Source organism: Bactrocera latifrons, unplaced genomic scaffold (genome assembly GCF_001853355.1).
Source record: "Bactrocera latifrons isolate USDA-ARS-PBARC rearing strain unplaced genomic scaffold, ASM185335v1 scaffold_85, whole genome shotgun sequence".
NCBI classification, from domain to species: Eukaryota; Metazoa; Arthropoda; class Insecta; order Diptera; family Tephritidae; genus Bactrocera; species Bactrocera latifrons.
In genome coordinates, this window is record NW_017537545.1 from 66,607 (window position 1) to 75,658 (window position 9,052).

Consider the following 9,052-nt stretch of genomic DNA (forward strand, 5'->3'; position numbering starts at 1 on the left):
GATTTATGTAGCGACGGGAGACGAATATGTAAATATATATACTTTTTCACTTGGCTTCTTGTCATGGGGCATATATGGCGAATAATATAATATGATAGAGATACATTCTGTATTATATAATATATGCATCGTACACGAATTAATGCTGAACCATAACGAGGTGTTAACATTTCATCTCTAAACTATTACGCAACTTGGTGATGGAGTTTGTAAAGAGGATTTTGTTAATTTTAACAAAACTTTCTTTGAAAACATTATAATTGATGTTGCATGCATTATAATGAGAATGTGTAGCCTGTGCAGAAATATTGCTTATATATAAAGGAATAACGTTAGCTTATAAGCAGCGAGTAATAAATGGACTGCATGACAACTTATTTTCTTATAGTGGCATTTTTCGAACATTATTATTGCATTAGGTAAGCTTAGGTGTGTCAGCGCTTGGGTATGTGGTGGAACGTATTCCTTAAACCAGTAGTACCAAGTATCTTTATATCATCTGTACAATATCTAATCAAGTTAATTAGATTAAATTAGCATTATAATACAAATGTCAGAAAGAAAAATACTTACTAAAATGAGATTGGTGATGTTTTTGTAAAAACAAATAAACAAAAGCTATAATACTTAGCTTCTCAAACCTTTTATTGTGCTTTATATTTTGGTTATTCCTTACATTATTCTGAGCATTTTCTAAGCTTATAGAAATTCTGTTAAATGTAATTTTATTAAAATATTAAGAGATATATGGTTTTTGTCATATCTATCCATTCATCGCTTATAACTTTAGAAGTGATATACTAAATTTTCAGAGCCATATCTTAAATAAACTTCCGAGTTACAGTCATTAAACTGATAGCTGTTTATTGCAAACTAGTTCACGAGTTTATTTTTAAAAGCGGCGCCGGAGATTTTGAGTAATTCAAAAAATACTTTTTTACATTTCGAAATTTTCACTGTGTATTCTTGAAATATGCATAAATATTCTCAAAAGAGTCAATACAGTGGGGATTTTAATTCCAAAAATTTTACATTTTTTTAGACTGTTACTAGAGTGCTCCTTAAGAACAATAATGTACAAGTATACTTTGCACAACTCAAGCCTTCAAAAAATAATTTTTCAAAAACTAAGTTTTGCATTACGAAAGTTAAAATTTAAATTTTTCTAAGGATCAGAGCCACTTAACCGAAATCTGAAAGGCCCAGAAAGCAAGCTAAGAGTGAAATAGGTCAACAAATTATTTTAAATAACCGCAAAGCCACACATATGTACATTAAATCAATTATGCAGTCCACAACAGAAGGTTAAACACTCCGCAAAGGGTTAATGGAAATGCTCAGAAAATAGAGAGAAGGCAAGACACTATCGACACAATTATGCATAAAAAATCCTTTGTTTTTATCTCATACTCGTATATCATACACTAACAAAATAAGGCATTGCTGGAATAATTTCTTTCATTTTCTGAATCATATATTAAAAGTGGGTTGTATCAGAGCAATAAATCATTCATCTAAATACCTAGTATTGTAGAAAGATTTTCGAAATTCCGGCAGACTTTCAAATATCGGAGTGAAAACTTGCGCAAGATTCCATATAACTGCCGAACAAAAATGCTCAACTCTTTCGAAACATTTCTAAACTAAAATTTTTGGGAGAAATTGTATGGCGCACACGTTGTTTGTATATTTTATATCCACCAAAGGGAGAAGCCCAATACAATTTCGCAGGTGTTAGAAAACATATTTGCGTGATGTTGCCCGAATCTCAATCTGAATTGTAAATACCATTTCACCACATTTTCTATAGTGCTYTCTAATAATGGAAAAATCAACGAGAGAAACGTGCTATCAATCAAAACTTCYGTAGTGTAACTTCACACATCAACAACCCGTTTTCATAAAAAGAAYTCTCAGATCAATCAMYATMATAAAATCATGCGAAAAAGTTAGAAGACGAAGTCACAAACAAGTAAAACAAAATATAAATGATTGACAGACATACTCTCATACCCACGAAAATATGCYTGGAAAATAAAGCTGGTCATTCMAAGACGAGAACAGTTTAATTGGCAWAGCTATTTAACAGATTGATTTAGGTATTAGCTTCATGCATTTCTTTCATGTTTTTTTTTGCGACAACGAAATGTTTAGTAAGTATGTATGTTTTGTATGTGTGAATAAATACTGAAAATAACTTTTTATGCTACTTTTGAGATTTTCCTGTTTACCTTTAGGTCTTTGGTGTTCGACTTTGTACTAAATTAATACTGAAAAATTATCGAAAAGAAATGTGGATATTTATGAAACTTTGCAAGCCCGACTATAATCTCTAACAAAAGTGCTAAAAATGAAGATGCTTTTAAGTTGGTATTAAGCGACTTTCACAGAAACTAAAATCTCAGCAAAAATTATTTAACMAAACAGTTCATTGTTGTATCAAAGCGCATTAATCACTTTGGGAAATTTGGGAAAGTTAAAAACATTCTGTCTAGTAAGAGAGATTGAGATACTTCTCGTAAGATTCTTGATGCAAAGGAATCTCTGTTCTTACAGCAAATGCTCATTTTCTTATTGGGGCTAGTGTGCAACTAGGCGTATACGTAATTTTTAAATTCAGTACATTTTCCTATTAACTCTAAATCACTTCCATAGTTCAAACAAAATAAAACAGAACAAACAAGTTCTGAGCTTCAAGCCAACTTAAGCTAAATTTGCATAAAACTAGTTAACCTAACTACATTCCAACGCTTAAAATCGCTGATTTAAATAAACTAACACACTTACATAAAAGCAAAAAAGAAAACAATCCACTTAAACGTACTAAACTCATGACCGCTGAAATTAAGATGCCCATCAATAAAAATTGGAAATATCGAGTGGGGCTCGAAACAAAAAGCAAGACATCACTTGCGTTTGCACCGATTTTGATTGGTCAGTTTGAGTGACAGCTATATGTTTTAGTGGTCCAAACTGAACAATATATTGTGATTGGATAAGAATGTATGTCACACTAATAAATTAATAAGTTTTCCATTCAATGACTTGAGTTTGATCGGTGCTAACATTTTATACTATATGCTATAGTTGTCCGATCCGAATATCCAGTAGCACGTTGTTGGCAGGAGGACGTGCGGAAATTTTCAAATCGATGTCTCTAAAACTGAGACAATAGTTGCTTATATTCAGACAGACATAGCTAAATCGAATCAGCTCGTCATGCTGCATATGCTAGTATTTATACTTTATAGGGTCTCGGACGTTTCGTTAYGGATGTTAAAAACATAGTGGCGAACTTAATATATAGTGTTGATATGGACATATTTTGATTAATAATTGGTCTCAGTATATTCTTTCTCAAATTTAACTTATTCCACAACTTATTGAGTCGCTTCTTATAAAAACTAACAATATTCGTTTACTTCATCTTCCTAAACTTCGAAAAAAAGTTTATATTTTTTATTGGCATAAACATTGAATATCAATTTCTTTCAAGCGATTTCCGTAGGCTTTTGTCAGMTTYTATTGTTTTCGATGTGCATTTTRTGTCACAAGAGAAAACACAGAAAACACCTTCCCTTTTCGTTAACAAAAAGCCAAGAACAATTTACGCATAAATATGCGACAGTTCCCTTCATATCTTCCTGCTTCGGCAAGTATTTTACCCTTTTTCAAATGTTCAACACACAGCCCTCGGACGAATAATTTATTAGTGTCAGCGACTTTGTAGTCATTTGAAATTATTTGTTGACCCAAAAGTATTTTACTGCTGGCTGGTTTTCTATGCACTTTTTCGTCTTTTTCTTTGCAAATATGAACCAATTAGAGGCATTAATCTTTTGACTTCTTAGTTTCGGATCTGGCTGAACAGAGCAAATAAAAGTTTACCCTACGGTGTTGGTGTCTTTGTTCATTTCGGTTTCGGTAACTAAGGTGAGTAGGTGATTGGTATTCCATATCCGGTAATCCTTTAAGCTGGTAGGAGCGTAGCAGATTTTTTTTCATTGATTATAGAGATATATCGCCTTGAGTCAATACARCCACATCTCGAAATACTTCCACGTTTATTTTTGTAAAATACGACGTTATCTTAGGATCGATAACAGCCTAAATAAGCATTACTGGTGTGAAATTTATAGTGAGATAAGCTTTTAAATATAAACATTTTCTCTCTCTAATATTAACAGCCTTGCCTTAGCACATAACTACAAATTGGATATAATCAACGGCTTATTACTTTCTCAAACACTGTATCATAATTTTTTTATTATTCTTACCCAAAGGAGTATGTGAAAACATTGCCAAAAAGTATGAAGCCATCGATAATAATTTCTTTTAAAGACATTATTTCATTTAAAACTGAAAAATAATTTTGTTTAGTATTAAAATTATGTCCCTCATTTTTTGATTAACTTTGTATAGCACTTTTTATGGGGGTGCCAGGCAATGTTTAATGACTACTCAGTTACTATTTCCTCCTACATTCGTCTTTAAACTTTTCTATAGCTGTACCCGCGAAGGAAAAGAACATTCCGCTACAAGCTTCATAATTAACTCACATCATCAGCAAACTGGTCTAGAGCGATGCAAAGAATGTTTTTTGTGATAAAAWAAATACAAGTGACCATATGCAAAAGTGGGAGCAATACGATATTGCTATGCACGTTTATTCAGTATTTTAGGGACTAAAGGATAAAAATTGTTAAAGAAGAAAAAAAGAATAAAAAGCACAAAGATAATAAATACATCGTGTGTGTAAATTCATACTCAAATATAGCTTAAACCCAGATTTTGTTATAAATTTTTTCCCATAGTCAATCTGTACTTTTTGAAAAGTAATTTACCTAACAGTACGGCTCAGCTTTGAGCTCGTTCTTTAATCGCTGTTTATTAATTGTCCTATCATCGTCGAGGGAGTCGATAAAAATTTTCTATGTTCCATGTGAATTCCAATAATATGGGTTAATGTGTGAGGCCTTGGAAAAGACGAACAACCACTAAGTGAACTGTGGATGGAATTCAGTTGTGTTAATATTATTCATTCATTATATCACTAATCAGAGCAAAAACTTTAAACAGATTGCTTTGCCTTACTCTTAAACTTCACCTTTCTCCATTGTGAGCAAACATAACAGCAACTTGCCATACCAGACTGATAAAGGTAATAGATATGTTATCCAATGAATATGTTTAATATAATATTAAATTATTTCGATACTTGTTTGCTGTTTTACAAGCAATGTACAAGAACAATAGCTCTTATATATATTAAACATAACATTCCATACACACTCTGAACAATCAAATTGCCATAAGAAGTCATCGTTTAACAAGCATTTATATTATTAGGCAAATAACAACGACCGTGTATTCAAGAGCCGTTTCCTATAACTGTCATTTGCAAATTCCAACACAAATATCTCCAAAAATCTGCCGATGGCCACTATTCGCAGACAGAAAAATCATTAAACATTAAGCAACAATGTTTGGCTCTAACACGACTCCCCTTATCACATTCACAGCTCGCCAGCTAAAATTGGTTATAAAATGAGTAAAATTATGCTTTTCACATATTACGTGTTTTCATATTCAAAGAGATAATTTTCAAAAAATAAATGCTAAAGAATGTTCTTTCGAACGATAATAAATAGTCGCCATTTTATTTGAAGTTTTATGATTTTTCTTTAAAAAACAGTAGAGTACCTCGGAGAGCATGACACTATTTCCTACTTTTGTATTGATAGCACGTAATCTCTCAAGCCTCCACTTTATAACTCGACTTGAAGAGGTTCGAATCCATTACAAGAATCACTCACCAATCAAAATGTCTTCATTTGTCAGCGACAATTAAATGTGTGGAATCAAGGAGAACATCAAGTATAATTGGAATTTTGCGTGACTTGTTAAAAAGCACAGTTAAAAGAGAAATCTGTTGTGATGGACAGCCTTGAAAAATTTGTCACCRTTTGCACAAATTGACGAAGTTAACAAGAAGTGCAAGAATAAATGAATAARCGGTCTCGACACACAAACTGTAATCAAATGGCAAAAAGATAGCAATAASTCCTAAAAATTGATATTTGTTTTACGACTCGCAAAGAGTACAAATAATGTGGCTCAGTGTTGAATATAAATCAAGGTGATCTAGCTCTGGTGTTAGCCTCCCGATTAAATGGTTGACTTTTTTCTTTATACCAAATATTTACAGTAAATGTAGCCCTTTCGGTTGCCTCATATCACAAATTTCTCATTTCCGTTAACTACGATGATTTCAATAGAAATATCTCGGATATGAAGAAAACAGAAAAATGTCGGGAAATATTGTTATGGGGCTAGCTAGTGATTCCACCGGCCCACCAACCACACCAAACTGTTGTTTTTTGTGGATGAAATGGCAGCTCTTAATCCCTTCAGGCTACCCTTCGTCTCAAATTCGGCAATATTGATTATTAACATWCTCATACTTCAGATCTTCTTGGAAATTTTCAAGAGCCCATAGAGCATAGCGACATCGCTTGAGAAGGTCAAGCGGCTTCAGTTCTTGCAAAAGCTGTATTTTGTACTGCGTGATGAAATGYCAAGCAATACTGACTAAAAATAACAAATTTTACAGTTTGACATGACTCACGCGTCTGTCGAAAACCGGCTTTTGAAAAAAGTACCTCTACTTAGATCACCCGTTGTTAGATAAATGGGAGCTAAATGAAGTATTGAACCCATTTTCGACACACATATATAACATTGTCAGGGAARGATTATCCCTAAATTCAATTATATATYTCACACATTGACCRWAAYTTGTTGTAAAAGGTCAACTACTGGTACGGAGGCTCTAATATTCAATATATAGTGGCGTTTGTTCTTTTTATTTGGAACATTTTAGGCCATATGGTAGCACGTTCTACAGACATTATTCATGCAAAGTTTTATCCTGTTATTTGACTTGCWCAGACAGAGACTCACCCGAATTTCGACTCGTCTCATCATTCTGTCCTCCTATATCTATCTCACTTAGGTTTAGGTAATACCTACAACCGTYGGGTGAACAAAAYTATTATACTCTGCAACCACATATTGCAAGAGTATAATRAAACTGTGYATATACGTAGAGATATAGTTACTTTTTAGAGGTATCAAACYCTTAGTTGGTATTTTTAACTTGATTTTTCTTTTGTATAGTAAAAGCGCACTGGCAGCACTATTTCTACGAACACAGCTGTATAATTTATATATAGGCTATCCCAAGGATATCCCATCATCGTGGCAAACTTAACATAACCGTTGATGGTGTTAAAACAAGCGTGCAGAAACAAATACAGAGTTGTGTGCTGAATTTATACTTTCTCTGTTAACTACAACAGCATGAGAATGCCTTGAGAGAACATCGATGCAATATACTGTTGTAATAAATTTCGTGAGTCCTGTTGCTCGTGCAAGTTTGTCTTTTCACGAAACATTTCACTCTCGACAGTTGTGGTGAAAAGAACATTGCGCGCGTAGAATAAGCAAAATTTATAATAAAGAAAATAACTCAAAAGATAAAACAGGAGATGTGACCAGGTGTTTGAATGTGTTGAGCACATCGCTAAAGAATGTTGGTATAGTTTTGTGGGTGTATGCATGCTGCAGTGTAATCCCAAAGGTTATCTACAGATATCTGTATGTATTTACATATATGTGTTATATATATGTGTTATATAGAAGAGAAGTGCCAAGTATGTTGTGTGAATGAGAAATTTCTCTTTTGTACCTATTAAAGTGTTTATTTAATTGTGGAAATATGAAAATATTGCAAAAATACAAGAGCATACCATGCAGACCATATGTAAAGAAAATTAAAGTTATTCTACGAAATGGTTGAACGTTAAAATATACATGATACATGCATATAAAACAAACGAGCCATTATAGTGAATACATAAAATGATTTCCTAAGCACCAACCGGAATACTTTTTCAAAGAACAATTTGCATTTCTGATTGGAGTTACGAAGTGATTGCCGCAACCTTTTTTCTTTATTTCTCAAGTGATGTTTGTTTTTTTTTCACAAAAAATAGGAATAAATTAAAGTAAGAGGAAATGCTAAGATTGATTAATGAATATTTATGAGTTACAAAACTCAGACTCTAGACATGTTATTATTATAATATCATGAAAGTCATGTGTTTGCCTATGAACCGCTGGTGAATTTTATGAAAAGCTAGTCCAATATTCTATACATGATCTACATTTCAAATCACTAGCGGTACTTGAAAAATATTCTCTAAAGTTTTTTAATACTAAATTAAGTTTGCCAAGAAGTATGTAAAACCCCCACTAAATTCTATAAAATGTATATACGAGATCCGTATAAATGAACAGCATGACGAGCTGAGTCGATTTGGCCAATTAAAAAGTTCTTTTCTAAGCATATATGTATGTCACTATATTACTATTATATTTGCGCTGAACTTCGGCAAGGAGATATAATATTAAAATGTGCTTTATAATGTGTTCGCATTACTCACAAACATATAAATGTTTATGGAATTGGGCTAAATAGCATGCCGTTAAAAAAGCTTTATTTTAATTATTTGACATTTTTGCTGAATTTTTGAAACGTTTACATAACATTACATACTATAAATCCTTAGTTCCACATACATTTTTGACTTTGATGTTCATTTAAGTGTGAGATAAGTTGGAGATGTATTGTAATTAACACATATGAGTTCACATAATGGATTTGCATATGTTCCACGCCGGAAATAATCAGCACACAATTTAAATGTCAATGTGCAAGCAATATAACAGCAACAGCAAGGCTCTGCTGTTGACGTGAAGCATTCAATTAGAATACGATGCATAACTCACTCCTGGAGAGGTCTTTGCTTTCTAACAGGAAATGAATACATATAGTATATGTATGTATAAGAAGCCATTAACGTAAACTGTTTATCCTTCGCAAAGCCAATTAATATTTTGATAATTTACTTAAGCGCCGTTTTGAAAATCGCTCTTTTCACGGTGGTACCCTAAACAAAGCACGCATGTTTATGTAAATGCTGGTGTA